Below are 10,032 nucleotides of genomic sequence, written 5' to 3' on the forward strand. Positions count from 1 at the left end.
TACGGCGTTGAACAAATTGTGGACGGTGATGTGAGAGTGAAAGCCAAGTGCGTGTCACAGGTGTCCGACAAGATCGTAGACGACGTCGAGTTAGAGGTACGCACCATGTTCAGAAATTTAGCCACTTTTATTTCAATTACAACATAACTCACACTGGCACAGGAACTTCTGTTGTCATACTACTCGATGACTGCAGATCCATTGGGCTGCTTCTTGACGGTTCCGTCACTTCACAAAGGCATGTTCTGGAGTCTGTTTCACACGTGTCTTGCTGCTGCTCAAGAGCTGTGTCGCTGCAGCACGAAAGCACATGTCCCGGTGGTGCTGACTGCTGAGAAGACTGTTGTGATTGCCATTGGTCTGTTTGGCGCCGCTTCCATCTGCATTGCATATAAATGAAACAGTATGTGTGCCTATTTGTTGTGGGGATTAAATTACTCCCAATAATATGTTCGCAAAGGTAACGTTCCTGTGATTGTGTGCATATATTATTCTACAAGAGTGGTACCACTACAAGTTATGATACTTGCACACTTAGATACTTAGAAAGCATGGGCAAACAACAAACATAACGCGCACGTCTCGAGCGGCTGCTTTCCGATCTGCCGCTTCCCGACGCACGCGACGACCGCGGCTTCCATTAAATACGGTCTGCTACCACACAAATGTAGCGCGCGGCCCCTTTCGTTACCTGCACAACTAGTAATTTAAGTTGCAGCGTTTGGAAAAGGGAAATAATTCTCTTGAGCTCGTCCATGCCGATCGCGAGGGAAGGCACAGTGCAATCAAATAAATTCGGGGGTTCTAAGTGCCAAAACCATGCCAAAACCACGAAATCATTATGAGGCCCGATGTAATGGGGAGTCTCAGGAATAATTTTAACCTCTGGGGGTTCTTTAACGTGCACAAAAATCAAAGCACACGGTAACAAGGGTGTTCTTGCATTTTGCCCCTATCGAAATGCGGCCGCCGTGGCTGGGAATCGAGCACGCGTTGTAGAGCTTAGCGGCGCAACACGCATGCATTTACCGCTAACAAACGGCGGATGCCACCACAATTCAACAACGCGACACGACTAAACAAACATCCGTGCACTAAAAACAGGCATATGACTATTCCATTTTCAAGATATTACACGCGAATGCGAAAGTATGAGACTTACTTGACTCGGCGCACTGCAGTTATCCATGCTTGTCGTCGGTCCCTCTCGTACCACTTCCCAGGAAATCTGTAGAACTTCGCGGGTGGCGTACGACCTTTCGTGTTTTTGAGGCTGCTGTGGCAATCAACAACACATCAGTATTGCGTGCCACCTTTCCTGGCTGATGAGGTCGCACTCGGCATCGCAAAAACCACGCGCACGAGCGCTCCCACCGTACAGAACACAGGCGCGCGCTAGCGCAGCGACGACCCTCGAAACTTCCATCGGTCCGCTAGGGGAGCATTCGGCGCTGGTGCTGCGCGGGCAAACTTTAGGTTGCCTCGTCTATAATGATTACTGCAGTATGATGCTTGATATTTAATAAATAATGTTTTGGATACAACCACGCATCTCCTCACGGGATTAAACTTAGTGATGCAAACAAAGCCTAGCTTCAGAAGGATCGACATCTGAGCTGTGTTGTCTTTCCTGCGTTCTTGTTCGTCTTGAGTGCACTAAACTTTTCCTTAAAGCCTAGCTTTTGCTGAAAACAGAATGCAGATTAATCACAAAGTGAACATATGTGTTGGTGTTTACAACAATATGCGTTTCAAGCAAATTTTGTTGTTTTCCTTATAATAACAATAATCATAATCCCGTTGATCGCACTTTGTTCTCTTTAATTTGGTGGAATTCAAATGAAACATGGCATATTTCCAGTAGCGTAGCAGGCGACAGGGGTGGGGGGGGCGTCACTATAGGGAAAGGGGGCCTGCATGGCGCGTTAGCCCAGGGCCCCCATTTTTCTTAATCCGGCCCTGTGCGGCCGATAAAACTATGAACTTTACTTCGTGTATTAAGCACTACCGCTGTACAAAATTATTTGCCTTTAGGGCGGAACTGCGATATTTTTCTTAGTCCGACGAATAAATACGTTACAACCTGTTCCGACTACTCGTAAAGGCAATGTCGCGCTTAGCCTGCGTAGCGCTAGGAACTACAACAAAAGGATTGAGTAATGTGGGCCGATGCCGAAAGTTGCGTGGTCCTACACAGCGTCTCAAAGCATCTCAACTACCACGCGCAAAGGCTGAGAGAAATTTGCTTTCGCTTTTATATTGAACTCGTTATTTCGCGACCTGACGCACGCGAAAGTCAAGGGTGAAGCTGGCTATTAGGGCGTATGCACTGCCTGTCATCGAGGTCGCCATTGTTAAAGCTAACGAGGTGAAAAGCTGCCCATTATCTCGCTCCGCTTACCTCCAGCACCAATGATAGCTGTAAATAGGACTACAAAATGGCGTGCGTGACGTCATTGGAATACAATTTCCATTCCTGCGTTTGTGACCTGAAGAAAGCTAGCTGGCGCACGCGCTCTTCTGTGTACGTGCTCTCGCTCGAGCTATGCAACGGTCGGTCCTCTCAACACTAAACGTATGCTTGCGAGTGCGGTCTAATGATGATTGATGATTTCTTGGTCATCTTGAAGGCCGTCCCTGAGCACGAATTAGATTCTACCGTTGAGAGAACCATGACTATCTTCTCGAACCTCAGTCAGGGTTTCAGGTTTACCGAGGAAGTTCCGAACAGTCGTCAACTCCAGCTTTTGGATATCAGGCTAGTGTTTCCAAAGGAAGGCATCTGTTGGATGTACAATCCGCGTTCTTTGAAAGGCCTGCTACCGTTTGAGAGCGCCCATTCCAAGATTGTAAAGTGTGCAATTGCTACCAATTCTCTGCAAACTGCTTTAACTAAGTCTTGTATCCATTTGGTGTCAAGTAGCTTTAGCGCTCACGTGCAACGACTACAACAGACAGGCTTCCCGCCATGTCTGATTTCAGCTGTCTGCGAAACGATGCTCCAAAAACTCAAGCACCCGCCTCTTATCAGGGAGTCAGTTTCACGCAGTTCTGTTGCGGTAATTCCGTACCTTCATAAGGTATCGCACAACATTAAGAAAGTGGCGAGCAGGCACAATGTTCAGGTTGTCTTCTTGGCGCCTTGCAAGTTGTCTAAGCTTTGTGCCATGAACCGAGAAAAACGCCCGGCTTGTTCAATTCAGCATCAGAAGAAGTTCACTGAATGCAGGACACGTGTCGTCTACCAAATCCCTCCAAGGTGTGGTCGCAGCTATATCGGACAAACGGCAGGTCGATGTTTCAATGAGCGTGCAATGGAACATTGTCGTAATCTGCGCTACAATGAAGGGAGTTTCCTTGCAGAGCATTGCAGAGACTGCACTAATTGCCGCCCTCTTTGACAAAACTAAATTTTTGAAGTTTGGAAAAGACAGGTTTGAGCGGGAAATTGTGGAAGCCTATTTCATCAAGAAAGAGGGAAACACATGCGTCAGCAGGCCATCCATTGTGCTTAGCGACAAGGAGACTACTTTTTTAGAAGGTTTCATTTAGGCCTCATGTTAGAGTGATTTCATTTAGGTTTTTCCGTCTGTCTTCCTTTTATTTAACTAGTTTTTATTTTGTTGACGATTTTCTAGTGGCTCTTAAGCTTTTGTTGCGTTTTTTTTTTTTTTTTTTTACGCAGACACTGTTCTTTATACCTTTATCGTTAACTGTTCTGTCCATTTCATTGTTTGTCACGAGGTTCATTTTTCTCGCGGTCACGTTTTATCAATTATTTAGGTGAGCGACTATTAGAGATTTTAGTTTTGACGCAGCCGCTGTACTTATAGACGCCTTTATTCATGTTTTTTCCATGTTATTCGTTGGTCATTATGCCCATAGTCGTGCGGGTTTTATCACTGACTGGGCCTTAGGCGTTTGAAGTGTGTTATGTTGTGGATAGTTTGATAGTGAAGCGTAGACGGTACTTTTTATGTCTCGTTTTTTGTCGCCGTTGGCTTGGAAAAGACTATACTCGATGAATTGCTTCCCGTGCTGCTCCACGTGTGGTCCTTGTTTGCTCCTTTGATATTTTGTGCCAGATATGATTCCTGAGTGGTCGATAGATTGCTGTTTTTTACTTCTAAAGTTTCGTGTGCGACTCGGCTTGATTAACCTACATAAGGCAGACTTGTTGCGGAAATAAACTTAGTTGTGAGTGGCGCCGGTCCTGTCGTTTGTGCTCTTCTTCTTGAGTCCTGGTCTTCTGCACCTTGCCTTTACTAATTCAAGCGGTCTAATTGTTAGGTCATCGGGCTGTTGCGCTAAGAGACCGGGACCCGATTCCAGCACCGGGCCGGTTTTTTTTTTTGTTCTTTTTTTTTTCAGTGAGGCCATGCTCTTGAAACTGCTTTACTACTTTCTTTTATTAAAGAGGTCCAAAATGATGCGAGAAAGCGAATCTATGGGTATATTTAATTTGGCTGCAGTTTCGGCACTAGTTCAGTTGCGGCACAGTGCGCGTGCAGTTGAGTGTAGTGCCAGTTCAGAAAGTTCAGTTGCATTGCTTGCACTAATGCTGCACGTTTATTGTTAAAAATGAAAAGTGCAAACGTTATTGTCTGCTCAGTGAATTTTGCGCGTTTGGCTCATTTTGTCATTCTATTGCCATACATTCTGCTCCTGTGGCGCGAAACAGTGTGCTGCGGGCAAAGAATAAAGTCAACTTGCAAAGAACATGTCTGGGTATCAGGTACAATTGCCAGTAAAACGGCATGGCTAGCAGTAGTTTACTTAGGGACAGGGGACAAATGTAGGCAAGAGAACAAGGATCTAGTGAAGTGTCTCAATGACGATATAAAGCCGTTTGGAGAAGGTGCCGATATTTGTCTGCTGGCTGACATGAATGGCCACATCGAGGATCTGGATGGATACACAGATTGTAACGGGAAGTTGATGCTAGACTTCTGTGAGCGACACAACCTAGTTATAGTAAATAGAGAAACTAAGTGTGAGGGACAAATCACATGGGAATTCCGTAGCAGGCAAACGACCATTGACTACTGCTTAGTGTCGCAGGGGATGTAGAGCAAGCTCGCAATAATGGAAATAGACAGAGAGGGTAATTACAGCCTCGGAAGTGATCATAAGCGTATTAGTCTACAGTTGGGAGCCCTGCTCAAAAGAGAAATGCAGGGAAGTCAAGAAGAGTACGCAAAATTAAATGACGAACAAATAGCGCAAATAGCGGCCGGCATAGAGGAAGCAATAGAGAAACATCCCATGAAAAAGTGGGATTATAAGTTAAAACTACTCATTAGTAGAAAAATAAAAAAAGTAAAAGGAATAAACCGCTGGAGAGGAAGGAGGACGCCAGGAAGTTGGTGAAATAAGGAAATCAGGGAGGCCATAAAACAACGACGGTTGGCATCACTGAAACATAGAGAAGCAAGGAGGACGCAGTTATCTCAAGAGGAAATAGGCCAAAAATGGGAATCTTATCGACAAAAGAAACAAGTGCAGGTCCTCGTCCAGGCTAAAATAAAACAGTCCTCTGATCGTTGGCTGGCTGAAGTTCGCGATGCAACTAAAGGAGGGTCAAGAAAATTCTGGAACCATATAAGCTGGCTGGGTAAAGCGAATCACAGAAAGCAGGAACATATTCACGATGCCGAGGGAAATTGTTTAGAAGGAGATGACGCTGTGAACTACATTGGTTCAGTTATAGCTGAGTCATTTAGTAAGGACTATAGGGTAATCGTCGCAAATGAGGGAGCAACACAGGATAGCACTATAGAAAACAGCTTAGAACTGACCATGACCAATCTTAACTGGAAAAAGGCGGAAGCAAATGTTCCAAAATGCACGTCCGCAGGGATAGACGAAATTCTAATCAAGTTAATTAATGAACTTGGCCCAAGAAGCAAGGAAATGCTGATAAAAGCGTTGGGGGCAGTCATAACAAATAAGCAAATTTCGCACAGCTGGAAACAGAGTAAAATGAATTTGATTTATAAAAGGTGTTACGAATGGCCTGCAATGGTACCGACCTACAAAATTTTCCCAGCCAGCCGCAGCTGCGGAGGTGGCAAGCTTCCCAGAAGTGACCTTGGAACCCTTCCCCACCTGCTGCGACTACTCGCTTTGTAGGGACGATGACATGTGCCGCATGAACACCCCCTTCGGCGGCGCTGTGACTTAACGCGGTCAGCGGTACAAATATTGTTAGTAGATTCGCCATGGCCACCACAGGTTGCTTGGAGCGTGGCAGTTCCTGGAAAGAGATATTTTGCAGCTGCGGTCTCTTGGGCTTCAGAAGTCGTCGGTCAATGTACAGACGCGGCGGCCACTGACTATGGGGTCAGTTCTTGGATCAAGAGCTCGGGTCAAGACCACTGTCTGCAAGAAACCCTCTCACCTCGGTGTGTTCAGTGAAACCTGGGCAGAAGTGAGTGTGTAAACCCTCCCCTCAAAGGCGGGTCGAAGACGATGACTTTGAGCGCTCCGTTTGGTCGAACGGCCGTTTTCCCTCACCTAGGGATTTAGGGAGGACAGAGTGTTTGTAAGCAGCCGTTGTTGGCTCCTCGGTGTGCATTCTTCTTTCAGTCATGTTAGACTGATGAACTGTAATGTTCTCATGTAAATACTGTAAATAAATCCCATATTCCTCGTTCTCGATGAGAACAAGTCTCTCCCTTCAACAACGTGCTCAGCATGGATAAGTTGGACGATGGCATGGGCCAGCTACCATCTATTTCATGCCCGACCCCAACCATCACAAGGGAAAGGTGATAAGACGAACATAAAATCCTTCCGACCAATTACGATAACATCAGTTATATATAGGCTGGCGATGCAGGCGGTGAAATTAAAAATGCAGTCATGGGTAGAAAGTAATAGAATACTCGGAGAACTTCAGAATGGGTTCAGAAGTGGTAGGCGCTTAGATGATAGCCTGTTCGTGCTTACCCAGTACATGGAAATAGCTAAGGCGGAAAATAGACCTCTGTATTTAGCCTTCCTGGACATAAGCGGTGCATACGACAACATGAACAGGGAACTCCTGTGGAACATATTAAAAGATGAAGGTATCGGTCATGAGGTAATTGATTTCCTACAGGAAATATATCGAGAAAATAATGTTGAAATAACATGGAAAGGAATGAAGAGTACGACAACTGTCAAGGTACACAAAGGATTAAGACAAGGTTGTCCTCTATCACCGCTGCTGTTCATGCTTTGCATGATAAGTATGGAAAGAAGGCTACAAGGAAGCAATCTAGGGTATAATCTGTCGTACGGATTAGGCGGAAAGGTTGTTGAGCAACGACTATCGGGTTTAATGTATGTGGACGATATTGTACTGTTAGCAGGTAGCCAGGAAGATTTGCAAACTCTGGTTAATTATTGTGGAGATGAAGGAGACAGTCTAGGTTTCAGTTTTAGCGCAGCTAAGTCCGGTGGGATGTTTTTCAATGATACAACTGATCAGGAGCTTACAATACAAGGCCATGAAATACCCCGAGTGGCTGAATACAAATATCTCGGGGTATGGATAAACAAAGGGCAGGCAGATGTACACGGAAAAGCATGAACAGTCTCTCGTAGCAAAAGGGCGAAGAGATGCCGGGATAATGAAACATAGGGCATTGTGGGGGTACAACAGGTATGAGGTACTGAGAGGTATTTGGAAGGGAGTAATGGTGCCGGGGCTTACTTTCGGGATGCGGTCATGTGCTTAAGGGCAGAAGTTCAGTCGAGACTAGAAGTAAATCAGAGAGCTGTTGGAAGATTAGCACTAGGTGCCTACGGAAAAACCACAAACGAAGCAGTACAGGGGGATATGGGCAGGGCAGCGTTCAAAGCACGGGAAGCTCAGAGTAAAATCCCATACGAAAAATGCCTGAGGAAATTGGACGAAAAAAGGTGGCCAGCTAATACCTATACAGAAAGAGTGTTGACTCACAATGGCGGAAAAGAACCAGGAAGCTAACCAGTAAGTATGCCAGACACGAGGACGGAGAAAGACAGAGCATTAAACGACAGGTTAAAAACGCGGAAGGTAAAAATTGGATAAATTCAATGGAAAAGAAGCATAGTGTTGAACTATATCGATACTGGAAACAGCAGATCAGGAAGGAAGCGTTTTATGATAACTCAAGAGGCAGTGCCTTACTCTTTGAAGCTAGGTAAGGATGTCTTAGAACGCGGAGCTATAAAAAGAAATTTAACAAAGAAGAAGACACATGTACTGTGTGTGGTAAATCTGTAGAAACAATAGAACATCTCATACTAAAATGTGATGGTATCCATCCCGATGTTGATGCGGGCACAGTCACGCTTCCTGAGGCCCTAGGGTTCAGAGATGACAATAGTTATGTAAATAAATATGCGGTGGAAATTAGCAAAAAGCAATTGGAGGATTGGTGGCTGAAAAGCAGAGAGGTGGCATAAGGTTAAAAGTGTAGGAAGACGTACTTAAAGAAAATGGTGAATTTTAATAACTTACAACACAGTTAAACAAAAATAAAAAGCTGAGCATGGTGGCAACTGCCATCACCCCGTTTCAAAGGGGACGCTCCTACCTTCCATCCATCCATCCTGGGCGTGTCGTAGCATCTGCTGTTGTCGTCACAATATTGTTCTACGGGCGCTTTTTTGAGTTGGTGCGGCTACTCGTGGTTCGAGATATGTTTTGCTTTCAACTACACTGTGCTCAAAGTTTGGCTCCTGTGCGAAGACGCTTCTGCAATCTGATAGCACTTCCCATCGTGAACCATTTCGACAAATTTATGTGTAGCAATAGGGAGGGTATTTTCGTTATCACAAAAGTCGTTATCGTGAGCGTGCTGCTACGTCGTGATAACGGAGTGGTAGGCACTGTTTTTTCTTTTTCTTGTCAGAGAATGCATTCCAAGCAATTTAACAATCGAAAGCATTAACACCTCGCATAACTTTACTAAGCTGGCCTCACAACACATTCAGTCATCAAATTTGTCCCTCACATTCTTAAGTCAGCCATAGGAACTGTTGTAACCAAAATGGGAGATATTTACCCCAGCGCGCCATTATTAAACTAGCGCTACACCGTGTCGCCTGCTACTGAGGGCTTGCACGATGTCCACACTTCCAAAGGGTGAGCGCAGGCGAACTTTGACTTGTGCAGAACTTGCCTTGCACGAAGTCAAATCGAAGATGGCGCTGCACTGTAAAATCGAAGACAAAAGTGCTGCACACCATGAACTAGTGCTGCACATGCAGCCAAATCAAAGAGGCCATATATTTACCTATACAATAAGTGCCAGGAATGAGGCAAATAATAATTTGCATTAAAAGGTTGACATAGAGGTGTGAGAAGAGTTGTGGCACATGGCTCAGCTAATGTGCAGTCACTTCGTAGTGACCGCACAAGAGTTATGACTTCAGAAAAGCTGCATTGGCACTTTGTCAGCACGTGGCAATACGACGGAAGGATCCAGGAGGCCGCAATGTCGCTAAGTAAGGTTGGTCACAGTCACTAATTGGCAACATGAATGCAATGAGCTTCAATCGACCAAGCGAATAAGGTCATTGGTGTGCAGCTCAGGTTACTACATGGCAGTCTTGCGACCAAGTTGGCACTTGACGAAAGTGTATGCAGCTCGATCAACTCAAGAGATTGAGTTACTTAGTAGGAGACTCTATGCTATGCAACATTGATGCTAGTTAAGCCTAACCGAAAGTGGGAAAACATATACACTTTATTATTGTTTGTGTCATTGCTCCTGTGCCCACGTCACTGCTTAAGGAACAAAAAAAAGACATACACAGCACTGTATGTGCCTTACTTTCACTTTGTCATATATTCCTGTGCTGCTCCTTTGCAGCGCTAGTGCTTATACATTATGATCTACATAAATTCCTGCCCTGCGTAATGTAATTTCCCCCTTTTTTTTTTGCATTCATCACATCACACGATAATGAGCTTGAGAGGCACAGATGAAGCAGAGGGAGCCTAATGCCAGTCAACATGATAAAAAATGTGTTAATATTGCAGAAAATGAGCATTAT

Source organism: Dermacentor variabilis, chromosome 1 (genome assembly GCF_050947875.1).
Source record: "Dermacentor variabilis isolate Ectoservices chromosome 1, ASM5094787v1, whole genome shotgun sequence".
Classification (NCBI taxonomy): domain Eukaryota; kingdom Metazoa; phylum Arthropoda; class Arachnida; order Ixodida; family Ixodidae; genus Dermacentor; species Dermacentor variabilis.